The following is a 12,353-nucleotide window of genomic DNA, read 5'->3' as shown; positions in this document are numbered from 1 at the left end:
GGGAGGATTGCCTCACTGAGTGTTTATCAAATACTCATGCATCTCAATTTGTGTTTGTGGTGCAGGTAAAGGCAAATTGTGTAGCGTGGAATCATGGCGATGAGGAGGAGGATGATCTAGGGTCTCGTTTGTGTGGTGTTGGTTATATTATTTATGTTGGAACCTTGGTTAGAGTTGTGATAGGTTGCTGGATAGATTGGATAGGAATGTTATTGTATTGATGATGTATCGTTTCTGTATTATTGGTATGTTTCCGCTGTGCATATTGGTTGTTATTGGTTTAATGAGGAAATGGTGGTTTGGGTGGTTCAATTAAGTAGTATGGGATGCTTAATTATATGTTGTACTTATTATTAAAAAGAAAAAAAGGGGGCGGTCGTTTCAGGTCTTCTAATGGATTGGGCTGTAATTTTTCTTTTTTGACTCATTCTTGTGTTGGCTATTACTTTTTCCGATCATTATTTTCATCTTCTAAGACAAAAAAAAATTTTCTACGAAACAAACATTAGCCGATTCATCTCCTTCCAGACCAGTAATTGTAATGCATAATCAAACTTCAAGAATCCATAATTGTTGACCCGAGCTATTAATTTGATGATGAATCGGAAGACTTCTAACTCTGTGAAGCTGGATTGCCGAGTTCATAAAATCTAGGAGGCAATGATTTAGTTTAGATGATTTTTAGGAGGACAACAATAGCTTTTTCAACGTTCAAATTAGAAGAATGTATTGTGACTAATCTGGGATCGCATTTACAATAGGAGAGGGTAAGTACATGTATAGACTTGATTAAGAAGTGATTTGAGACTCAATCTATTATTTGGCTGAGTTTAGAATGGTTTCAAATTAAAGAAGATAAAGACTATGCCGAGGAGGGGGATTTGAACCATTCTAGCCTTCTAGGAGGCAAGTGCGGTTGGGAGGATTGTTCCTAGAAAAAAAAATTTGGTGTAAGAGATGAACGAAAGAGAAACACTTTCTACTTAAGGTCGAATGTTTCTTTCCACCATGAGTTGTGTGTAGTGTTTGAGGGTTGGATCTTATATAAAGCATAATCTCATGCTCAATGTTGGATCCCCTCCCTATTAGAAACAATGATATATAAAAGATCTCATATTTTATACTATAATCATAACTTATGAATATGATCCAAAGTTAGTATATCACTGTGCCACAATTCCAAAATTATGTTGTAGTCTAAATGCTAAAATGCATGATTCTAATGCCGATTTATAGATATCCTAAAAGATAAAAGCTGGATTGTCAAGTCCACTGGCACCATTTATGGAGAACTTTGATTTGAATCCTCCAAGCAGTTTTGTAAGGATGGACGTCTCTTAAATATGCAAATGAAGCAACCATCTTAGAGTATTCGTAGGTGTGTGATTTAACAATGTTTTGTAGTTTATGTAAGGGTGTAGTGGTAATTGTAGTTGATGGTGAATTGTATTGATATATACTGTTAAAGATTGTAGGTAGGATTTTGTAGAAACTCTTGATTCGCAAGTTGGGAATATACATTTTACTATTTTGTTAGTTATGATTTAGGAATGAATGATATGACATATTCTTATTTTGATTCTCGATTATAGTTAGGATTATTTATATTTTCAATTGATATATTGGATTAGTGTACATTTAAAGCTAATAAAATCTTACCAAATATGTTATCGTTTGTAAAATGCAATTTAGATATTTTCTAAGATGAAATCGTCTTTAATTGGTTGTTATATTATAGGGATGCAAATAAGTTGAGTATAATTAAAATAGAAGATTGATGTGACCGAAAATTATGTAACTAATGAAAAAATTTGTCAAACATGGCCCCAAAAATCGGCATTCTTCTAATATCTTATCAAATATGCAGCCGTTTATTAAATGCTAATTTTATCTTTCCTAAGATACAAACGGCTTTAATTTGTTGCAATATTATAAGGATTTAAATAAATACAGTATAATAAAAAGAGAAGATTCGTGTGATTACACAATTTGTAAAATCAAATTTATAGTGAAACCTGGCCCAAAAGATTTGGCAAATTGAGATAGGATCTGATTAGACGAATCGTTTATAATTTTAATAAAAACCTGACTCAAAGTAAACAAAAAGTGATGGCACAAATTTGTACTTCAAAAATGTTAAGATAGATCCAGCGGGACCAGAATAATAAGGCATTCTACGCCTCTGCAAGACTTCGAGAAGTTCGAAACAGCATTAAAGAGATCCAGAGAGTGTTGCCAGTACGCAGGATCAAATCAAGGTAGAAGCAGAAAAATATTTCAGGGAATTCCTCTCTTTCTCACCCACCGACTATGAACGATGGTCTTGCAAGGAGCTTGCAGATATCCTGCAGTTTAAATGTGACGAGCATGATAAGTCCTCTCTCACGATAGAGGTGACAAAAGAAGAGATTAAGAAAGTGTTGTTTGCTATGCCGGTAAATAAATCACCCGGTCCCGATGGTTCTAACGTGGTTACATGGTCAGTGGTGGGGGAGGATTGTGTGACTGCTATCCAATCCTTCTTCCAGACAGGGTTCCTACCGAAAGGAGTTAATTCCACCATTTTTACTCTCATCCCCAAGAAGAAGAAAGCACAAGTAATGCGAGATAATCTACCAATCTCGTGTTGTAATGTGCTCTACAAGATCATTTCCAAGATTCTAGCTAATCGACTTAAGCCCTTACTACCAAAGTTCATCTCACCTAATCAATCAGCTTTTGTCAAGGATAGACTCCTTATGAAAAACCTTCTCTTGGCAACTGAAATTGTCAAAGATTACCACAAGGATAACATTACTCCAAGGTGTGCTATGAAAATAGACATTTCCAAAGCCGTTGACTCTATTCAGTGGGGGTTCCTTCTCAACACACTGCAAGCTATGGATTTCCCTGAAAAATTTGTTCGCTGGATTTAGGTTTGTGTAACGATGGCCTCTTTCTCTGTCCAGGTAAATGAGAGCTTGCTGGCTATTTTGGTAGCAAATGAGGGCTTCGCCAGGGTTGTTCTTTGAGTCTGTATCTCTTTGTCATCTGCATGAATGTCCGCTCATGAAAGTTAGACAAGGCTGCAAAGGATTCTAAATTTGGTTATCACCCGAATTGTAAGTCAATGCAACTCACTCATCTGTGCTTTGCTGACAGCTTGATGGTCTTTGTAGATGGCCAAAAGAGCTCTGTAGAGGGTGCTTTGGAAGTTTTGGATGATTTTGCCATACATTCTGGGTTAAAAATAAGTATTGAAAAGTCCACCATCTATACGGCTGGTATTCCTCTAGAGAATCGAGCAGAGATACTAATACGATCTCCCTAGGATAGAACTCCGATGAAAGGCTGAAGACAAGCGACTGGTGATGAGATTCGATGGTGATGGTGCGTGAATGATGATGTAGGCGGATATGGTGATAATCGAGTGAATAAAGCAATGATAAGATGGGTGGATTGTTTAGGTGGTTATATGGATTGGTAACAAAGTGAAGAGTTTCTGAATCACAAAGTGTATAGAAACTCAGAATCAAGAACGCATTCAAGGATTCAAATTGAGAGAAAAGTTTAACAATACTTGTTCATACAACTTCTTCGCTCAAGGACAAAGAGGCGTAGCTTTTGGGTTTATAATCACCCTAGGGCTCGACACTCTAAACCACAAGAAGTTCAAAACCAAAACAACAAGACGTTTAAAAGAAATAAGAAAAACAGCAAAACGTCTAGGTGACCTATAGTAGTACAGAAGTTACTTGAACTAGTACAGAAGTATGTTATTCCCCTTTGGTAATGATTTCTAGATAAATCGACGTAGTGATCCATTTGCCTCATTAAAAACCATGCTGAGAAAACCCATTGGGACAAAACTCAGCTATGGGAAAAAGAGTACAAACTTCACACCTAAGTTACCTAGTCCTCATTACCAGGTGAAGTCTTCAAGGTGGATATGTTGAAGACTTGGATCCTTGGTAGGTTGAATGACCCGTCAACTATGAGTGAATGAGCTTCCTTGGCCATATCCTTAGCTCTTGACCGAGTGATCCTTCCCACCATCTCCGGCTTCTCTGCAGCTTATGGCTCTGTGCTTGCCACGATCATATCAGATACTCCAAAAATTCCCCTTTCCTTCTGGTCTCTTACCAGTCCGATACATTGATCTTCCCCTTCTAACGAAGAGAATGTCTTCAGATGATTTTCTTCCCCTCATAGAGAAAATACGATCACAAAAATCAGCTCTTGGACTGCACGCTCTCTCTCTTTCGCCGTGCGACTGCAACTCATTAGCTCTGTCATCTTCAGCACAATAAACTTCTGGCTCTCTGCTTTTCGACTCCCTAAAGGTTGTATTGCAGAAATCGACAGGTTATGCTCTGCTTTTTTTTGTGGTCGGGTCCGTCTTTGAACTAAAAAAAGGCAAAAGTCGCTTGGTCTGACGTTTGCTTGCCTAAAAGTGAAGGTGGATTAGGCCTCCGTTCAATAGAGGAGGCAAACAAAGTCAGTATGTTAAAGTTGATCTGGAGGATACTCTCTGCTAAAGACTCCTTATGGGTGAACTGGGTCAAGCGACATCTCATCCGCTCTGGCTCACTGTGGTCGGAAAAAGGACATGCTTATTCAGGTTCTTGGATTTGGAGGAAACTCCTCAAATACAGAAACATGGCAAAACAGTTCCATCGGGTTGAGGTGCGGAATGGATGCTCCACTTCCTTTTGGTTTGATGTCTAGAGCTCCTTAGGTTGCTTATACGACAAAATTGCTGATAGAGGCCCCATAGATCTTGGAATCCCACTAACTGGTACTATGGCTGCTGCGATGGATATGATTCGGAGTCGGTCTCACAGACAACCTTTGCTCAATCTTGTAGAAGAGGAAATACAAAATGTAAAACTTCGCGTGTTCAGGGAGAACAAGATGTGGCACTCTGGAAAGGGAATAATGATCATTATTGCAGTAAATTTATGACTAAGGAGACCTGGTCTCAAATACGTGAAGCCAAACCAATAATGGAGAGCCATAAAGCCATCTGGTTCTATTTTGCGACACCGAAATTTGCTTTCATCACTTGGTTAGGCGTCTGAAAACTATCAAAAGACAATAATTGGAGAAGAAGAAGAAATAACTTCAAAAAGAGAATAAAATACTAGAGATGGGTAAGAAGGTCCTTCTTAAGAAGAAAAAAAGAATCCCAAAAGATTTCATTGCCAATTTAATTATGGTCACTCGCTTAGTGAAGAAAATGAAGAGTGATTTCACATAAAATCTGAGACTTATCTTTGGTTTAATAATATCTAGTTTTCAATATTTTTTATATAAATTTAGTAAACGTAAAAAATATTTATTATTTTTATTTTATGTATTTCGATAAGAACTAAAAGTTTATGTTTAAAATTGTTTCCATTCGTTCAATTATGTACTTATTTCTAAATATCCTATATTTTCCTTTTTTAAGTATCTTAATTTTTAAAATTATTATTAGAGAGATGTCTTTGAAAATGTTAATTTATTTTAGAATGATTGTCAGATTTAGTGTTAAAACTCTTTGAAAATATTGAAAAACTGAATATATAGTATTAATAATATTTAAAACTTAAAATTGTAAATAGAGTTAAAAATATTTAAAATATTACATGCTGTTTTGTAACGCCTGTATCCCGAAAAATAATGAAATATTGGAGTTTATATCAGAAATTGGATGTAATCGGTTTAGTATCCGTTTAGATAAATTCTGGTTTAATTAAGAAACCTTAGACTTCTCTATAACTCACGCCTCTCTACACTTTTTTGGTGGTTGTGGTCGTTCTTGTAGAGAGAAAAAAGAGAGCTTGTTTATGGAGAAGAGGTGTGAGGAAGGAGAGGTTCGATTTTGGTGTGTTAGGCGAAAGAGCAGAATCGTTAGGGTTTGGGAGGAAACGGTTTCGACATATCAAATCATCGTCAAAGGTAACGAAATTTGGTAGAGTTATTCCCAAGCCTTTCATGGTTATTCTCCGTTTTATAGAAGTGCATTTGGCAGTTTTGTGAGACACGTTTTCTCAGACGTGAGTTGGGACCATTGGGGATTGTAACTGCAATCGTGGTCTCGTCTGGATTCCGATCGGCACGAGATTTTGTGGGAAGCTTCATAACGTTTAGAGCTAGCGGTTCATTGGAGGGATTTGATAGTTAACAATTGATTTTTATTTTAGGGTTTCGTCTTTTAGACTGTTCTTTTTTTTATGTTTCTGTCGAGTTTGCTTCAAGGTTGCTTTTGATTGTGTGACTTGTTGTAGGACGTTGCTAGGCTGTTGCAGATGCAAGGAGAGCCTCTATTCTGGTTATAGTTATTTTTGTGAATCACTTTGATAAGGTGAGTGCGGGACCATGAGCTTATATGAGCGATTGGGTTGTATGACTTATTTGGTGTGATGATATGTAGATGTGGTGAATGCGTTATTGGGTGATCTGTTCAATGACTGGGTTGTTATGTTTTCTTTGTGGTTGTATTTTCTTGTGTGTATAGCTCGTAGATGGGAGGATCGCCTCACTGGATATTTCTGGTAATACTCACGCATCTCATTGTGTTTGTAGTGTAGGTAATGCATGTGTTGCGTGGAATCATGGCGATGAGGAGAAGGATGATCTAGAGTCTCGATTGTTGTGTTGTGTTTATGTTATTTTGTTGTTGGAACCTTGTTAGAAGTATGCTAGGTTGCTGGTTCATATTGGTTATGGTGGGTATTGTATTTTAATATATTGGAGTAGGTTTGATATGTATTCCGCTGTTTATGTTGGGTTATTGTTGGTTTAATGGTTGGGTTGTAATTAAATATTATGGGGTATTTAATTATATTATTATTCTTAAAAAAAACGGGTGAGGTTGTTTCAAGTTTAAATATGGGATATTTATTGAAACAACCTGAGTCATTTTTTTAACAATAATAAATAATGATCTCATATTTACTAACAACCTAATCACAAGCAATACAACTAGTGGATAACAACCAATAACATAACCAATGCCAAGAACATTCCAACAATGCCAATAATCATAACTCAAATCACAGAACCAGAAAACTAACATTTGTTCTAGACAACATTGTTCCATTCTATCAACCTAACAGAATCACAGAACAAACAACTGAGCCGGTAGAACATCCTTCTCTTCATTTCTCTGATTCCACGATCACACTTTGCCTTTACCTGTACTGCAAACAAAAATTGAGATGACCACACACCTTTTCAAAATAGAGAGAATATACCACACATGACCAAAGACAGCACCACAACACGCTCCTAACACATTCACGGCCTTAGATCTCCAACAACAGGAACAATCTCTCAAGAACAGGCTAAAGAACTCACAGGAAACTCTCTAGAAGCTTTTTCTCTTTTGCAGAAGGTAAAAATGGTTAAAACTAAAGTGAGGACGTCGAGTTTTCCACTTAAATACCCGAGCCCTAGGGTTTCCAAACCCAAAACGCAACAAAACATGCCTTTGGCTAAAGTCAGTGTTTTCTAGGAAATGTTGGTGTCAACCAACACCAGCATAGATTTGTCCTCGAGTCTAGCAGCACCGACCAACAGTCAAGGATCTTCAATGCATCTCCTCCGCTCTCAGGTCTCAACCTTCGAGTCTTACCAGCTCGCTATTAGGCCTCAGCCCTCAATCTAGGGTATCTAGGAAGTCTAAACTCGCTCTCGGGCTATCACCCTACAGCGCGCCTTCAGATCTTCACCCGAAGTCAATATACCAATCTTACCCTCAGGTCATAAAGTTCTTCGAGATAACGGTACACATGAACCTAACAGTCCCTCATGAGTTGTTTGAGATCTCACATCTCTAGAGCAATAATTCTGAGCTCGACTGAGTACCACCCTGACCAGAACCACCTCTATATGGCTCAAACAGGAACATCGCAATGTCCTACGGCCAACAATCACCACAAGGGCCACCACCCATGCCACAAAAACTTCATAAAACCACATAAATGTCCTACAGGACTGCCACCAAGGCTACATAAATGTACTAAAGGACCGCAACCAAGACCAAACAAATGTCCAAAAGACCGCCACCAAGGCCAAACAATGTCTAACATGACCGTCACCAAGGCCAAACAAACGTCTCAAGAGTCATGTTGGGCAAAATATCTACAGGTTTCTTAGCCAACAACTCGTCATCCTTGTGAAGACACTTCATCAGCATTGACACATTGAACACCTTGTGGAACGCATGCATAACTTCCAGCAACTCCAGCCTATATGCAACCGGCCCCACCCGCTCAACTCTCTGAACGGATCCATGTACATCAGACCCAACTTAGTCTCTGTCAACAACCTGTTCGGACCCTGCAACATGGCCATCTTGAGGTACACTCTATCACCAACCTGAAACTCTATATCCTTTCTTCTCTAATCAGCATAACTCCTCTGCCGATCCTTAGCCTCCTTCATGTTCATCTTGAGCACTCGGATCTTCTCTGTGGTCTCCTGAACAAAACTCGCATCCAATATGCTCCTCTCCCCCACCTGAGTCCAGCATAATGTTGTGCAACATGACCTCACATACAACACCTCATAAGGAGTCATACAATTACTCGTCTTATAGCTGTTGTTGTAAGAAAAATCTACCAGGTTTAGGTGATCCGCCTAGTGGCCACCCCAGTCCATCACACACATCCTCAACAAATCCTCCAGAGTCTAAATCGTCCTCTCTGACTGCCCATCTGTCTGAAGATGGTAAGCTGTACTCATATGCACTTTAATGCCTAACTTTGCCGAGAATGCCTTCCAGAACGCTGAAGTGAACTTGAAATCTCTATCTAAAACTATGCTTAGAGGGACGCCATGCAACCTCACTATCTCTTTCACATATTTCTTAGCCAAAACTGCTGCTCCATTAGTCTTTTTAATGGCAAAAATGTGCAGCCTTGGTTAGACGATCCACAATCACCCAAATAGCATCAATAGTCCGCGAAAAAGGCAAACCAACTACAAAGTCCATCATGATCATATCCTACTTCCACTTTGGAATGAGTAAACTCTACAACAAGCCACCCGACACCTGATGCTCCACCGTCACTAACTGGCTGGTATTGCATCTTAAGACCCAGCTAGCGACATCCCTCTTCATCTCGACCCAGTGATTATACCATTTGAGGAGACAGTACATCTTAGTCGCTCCTGGATGAACAAAGAACTTGCTCAAGTGAGCCTCTCTCAGAATCTCCTGCCTAAGACCCTCATCCTTAGGCACACAAACTCGACCATGCACAAGGATAATCCCATTAGCAGAGACATAATACTCCAAACCAACATCCTTGAAGGCACTCACCTGCCCCGCATCACTCTCTTGCGCCAACCAAAATCTACTCTATCAGCTGCCTTCAATCCCAATGGCTCATGTAAAATAGCACATAACCTCAAGGTACTAATCTCACTCACCAACGACTCCATAACCTGCCCCTGAGCCGAAGTCGCCCGCTTCCTGCTCAGAGCATCTGCCACCAAGTTAGCTTTACCGGGGTGGTAAGCTATATTTAGATCATAATCTGCCACCAACTCTATCCACCGCCTCTGCCTCAAATTTAGCTCAGGTTGAGTGAATATATACTTCAGGCTCTTATGATCTGTGTACACCTGTACATTCCCGCCATAAAGATAAGACCTTCAAAATTTTAAGCGAAAATCACAGCTGCCATCTCAAGTCATGAGTAGGATAGTTTCCCACCTTCTACAACTGCTGCAAAGCATAGGGAATAGCCTTCTCCTCTTGCATCAGCACACACCCCAAACAAACTATGAAAGCATCTGTATACACCACGTACGGCTTATCCTGCTCTGGCAATGCTAATACTGGTGTACTCGTCAACATCTGCTTCAGGCTTGAGAAGCTGCCTCACACTCCGGTGACCACACAAAGGAACGTCCTTCCCCGTTAGCTTAGTCATCGGTTGTGCAATACTCAAAACCCCTCATAAACTTCCTATAGTATCCTGCCAATCCAAGAAAACTCCTAATTCTCGGTGGCATTAATCAGTGTAGGCCAAGATCTGATAGCCTCAATCTTCTTTGGATCAACAGAGACTCCCTTCACAATGACCTGGTTCAGACCCCGATAATCTATACACAAGCGGAGACTCCTGTCCTTCTTCGTAACAAACAACACTGATACTCCCCACGATGAGGTGCTAGGACGAATGAATCCCTGCCCAAAAAATCTTTCAACTGCTTCTTCAGCTTCGCAATCTCTGCTAGAGCCATCTTGTAGGGTGCCTTAGACAAAGTTGTCGTCCCTGGTTCCAACTCAATCGTGAAGGGATCAGACTGAGATGGTGGTAACCTCTGCAACGACTGAAATACGTCCTTAAATTCTGAAACCACAGGAATCTCACCAACAACAACTTGCCCTACAGACTCCGACATAGAAATAGTAGCCAGGTACACATCCCAACCCTTCCTGATCATCTTTTCTGCCTGCACATCTGAGATAACAACACTCCCAGAAGTCAGCCTCACTCCCTGATAAACCAACCGCTTCCCTCCAGCCGCTCAAACGCAACTTTACCCTGATAACAATCCTGATGTGTTGATGCAACCAATCCATGCCCAATATAACATCATAAAACTCCACTAGACTGATAACCAAATCTGTCGGCATCAACTCCCCACCAACCTGAATGTTCACACCTCTCGCCCGGCCATAGACCTGGACCAATCCACCTCTAGCAACCTTAACGACCCTTAACCGCTCTCTAGGATCTCCACAAATGTTGCTGCTCTTAGCATATTCCAAGGTAATGAAGCAATGAGTTGCTCCAGAATCAAAAAACACATGGGATATAAGTCCTCCCACCAATAAGGTCCCTACACAAACTTTATGCACTAAGAACCCTAGCGTTCATCAAAGGCAACCAAAATATCCAAAATTGACATAAACCAAAAATCTAAGTTAGAAATTATATACGTGATCGCGTTGACACTGGTTCCTTCCGTCTCTATGGTCGAGTACACATGCGTTGCCGCTGGTAATAGCAACACCGTTTGTACAACCTACTGCACTCCTGGCTGTATCACCACCACAGCCATTATTTGCAGCTTGGGACATGCTGATCTGAGAAATCCTGCCTCTCTACAGTGGTAACACACCCGAGTCGTCGGCGGCGCTGGCTGGTTGCCTCTTTACAGATAAATGGCCACTATGTGCTTAAAGCTACCATACCCAAAGCATCCCACACCGCTGGAACTCGTCCTCTATAAGGTATCAAATTTCCACTTTTACCCCTGCGCAGGCTTGCCGCCCTTGCTAGAAACAGAATACGGCTGAGTCCGCTTTGCCTGTACTAGAGGAATGACCACCACCACCTATACACACAAGTAATCCTTACTCTGCACCGAGTCCTCAGGTCATCGCGAAGAGCTAACAAGAATCTCCGCACCTGAGCCGACTCTGGCTTCAACGTCTGGCCTGCATACACCATGTAGTGACCCTCACCAAGGGGTAAAAATTCAATATGAAAACCCAAGGTCAAAGGACCAAATGAGGAAGCCAGAAGGAAGCTTAGAAGAATTGCTGAAGAGAGGTCCGAGGAAATTTCATCCGCTCGACCAATGACCGCAATGGTTAGTCATGGGCATAATATCCGGTACCGAAGAATCGTACCGGTACCGAACTGATAAAAGCGGTATCGGGTAGGGTTTGGATTAAGCAAAATTACCGAATGGGTTAAGAGGCCTTGGTAAAATGGACTTCGGTCCGGGTTCGGATTGTAACTTAAGTATATTAGGCCACCGTTTTAGACCCGTTTAACCTAAAGGCCTAATAAGGCCTTGACCCACTAACGCTTATACGACAGCTAACTCTAAAGACCTAACCTAAGTGATCTAACCCTATTGTGCAGGCGGCAACTATCTCTTCTTTTCCCGATAGAGAACCGTTCATCGAAGCTTGCTTTTCGTTTCGTCTTTTACACGAGATGAAGCATGCTTTGTCTATCTGCAATCATTCAAGTAAACTTTTCGATTCGTTTTCTCTTGGTACCTTTCCTATATTCCGCATTATATAAACCCCTAATCCCCCATGGAGAAAACCACAAGTTTCAACCCTCCATCATCTTCTTCGTTATCTCCTCCATCATCTCCTCCTTCACTACTCTCTGCAATTCAATCACAGGTTTGTCCCTAGTCTCCCTAAATCATGTAACTCTATTATGTCTTAGGATGTTCTTAATAGCTTTTCGTTGACAATTGATAGTTGGGTTTGGTTACAGTAACTGTCAATTACGATTTGATAGTGTAATACTCTCATGTGATAGCTTGTACTCTTTTAGGTGACAATTTATAGTTCGTTACACTGTTACAGTAGCTTTTAGTTGATAGCTTTTAGACGAATTGAT

The sequence above is a fragment of the Camelina sativa genome, chromosome 9 (genome assembly GCF_000633955.1).
Source record: "Camelina sativa cultivar DH55 chromosome 9, Cs, whole genome shotgun sequence".
NCBI lineage: Eukaryota > Viridiplantae > Streptophyta > Magnoliopsida > Brassicales > Brassicaceae > Camelina > Camelina sativa.
The sequence above is the reverse complement of the archived record's forward strand: the minus strand, read 5'-3'. Positions refer to the sequence as shown.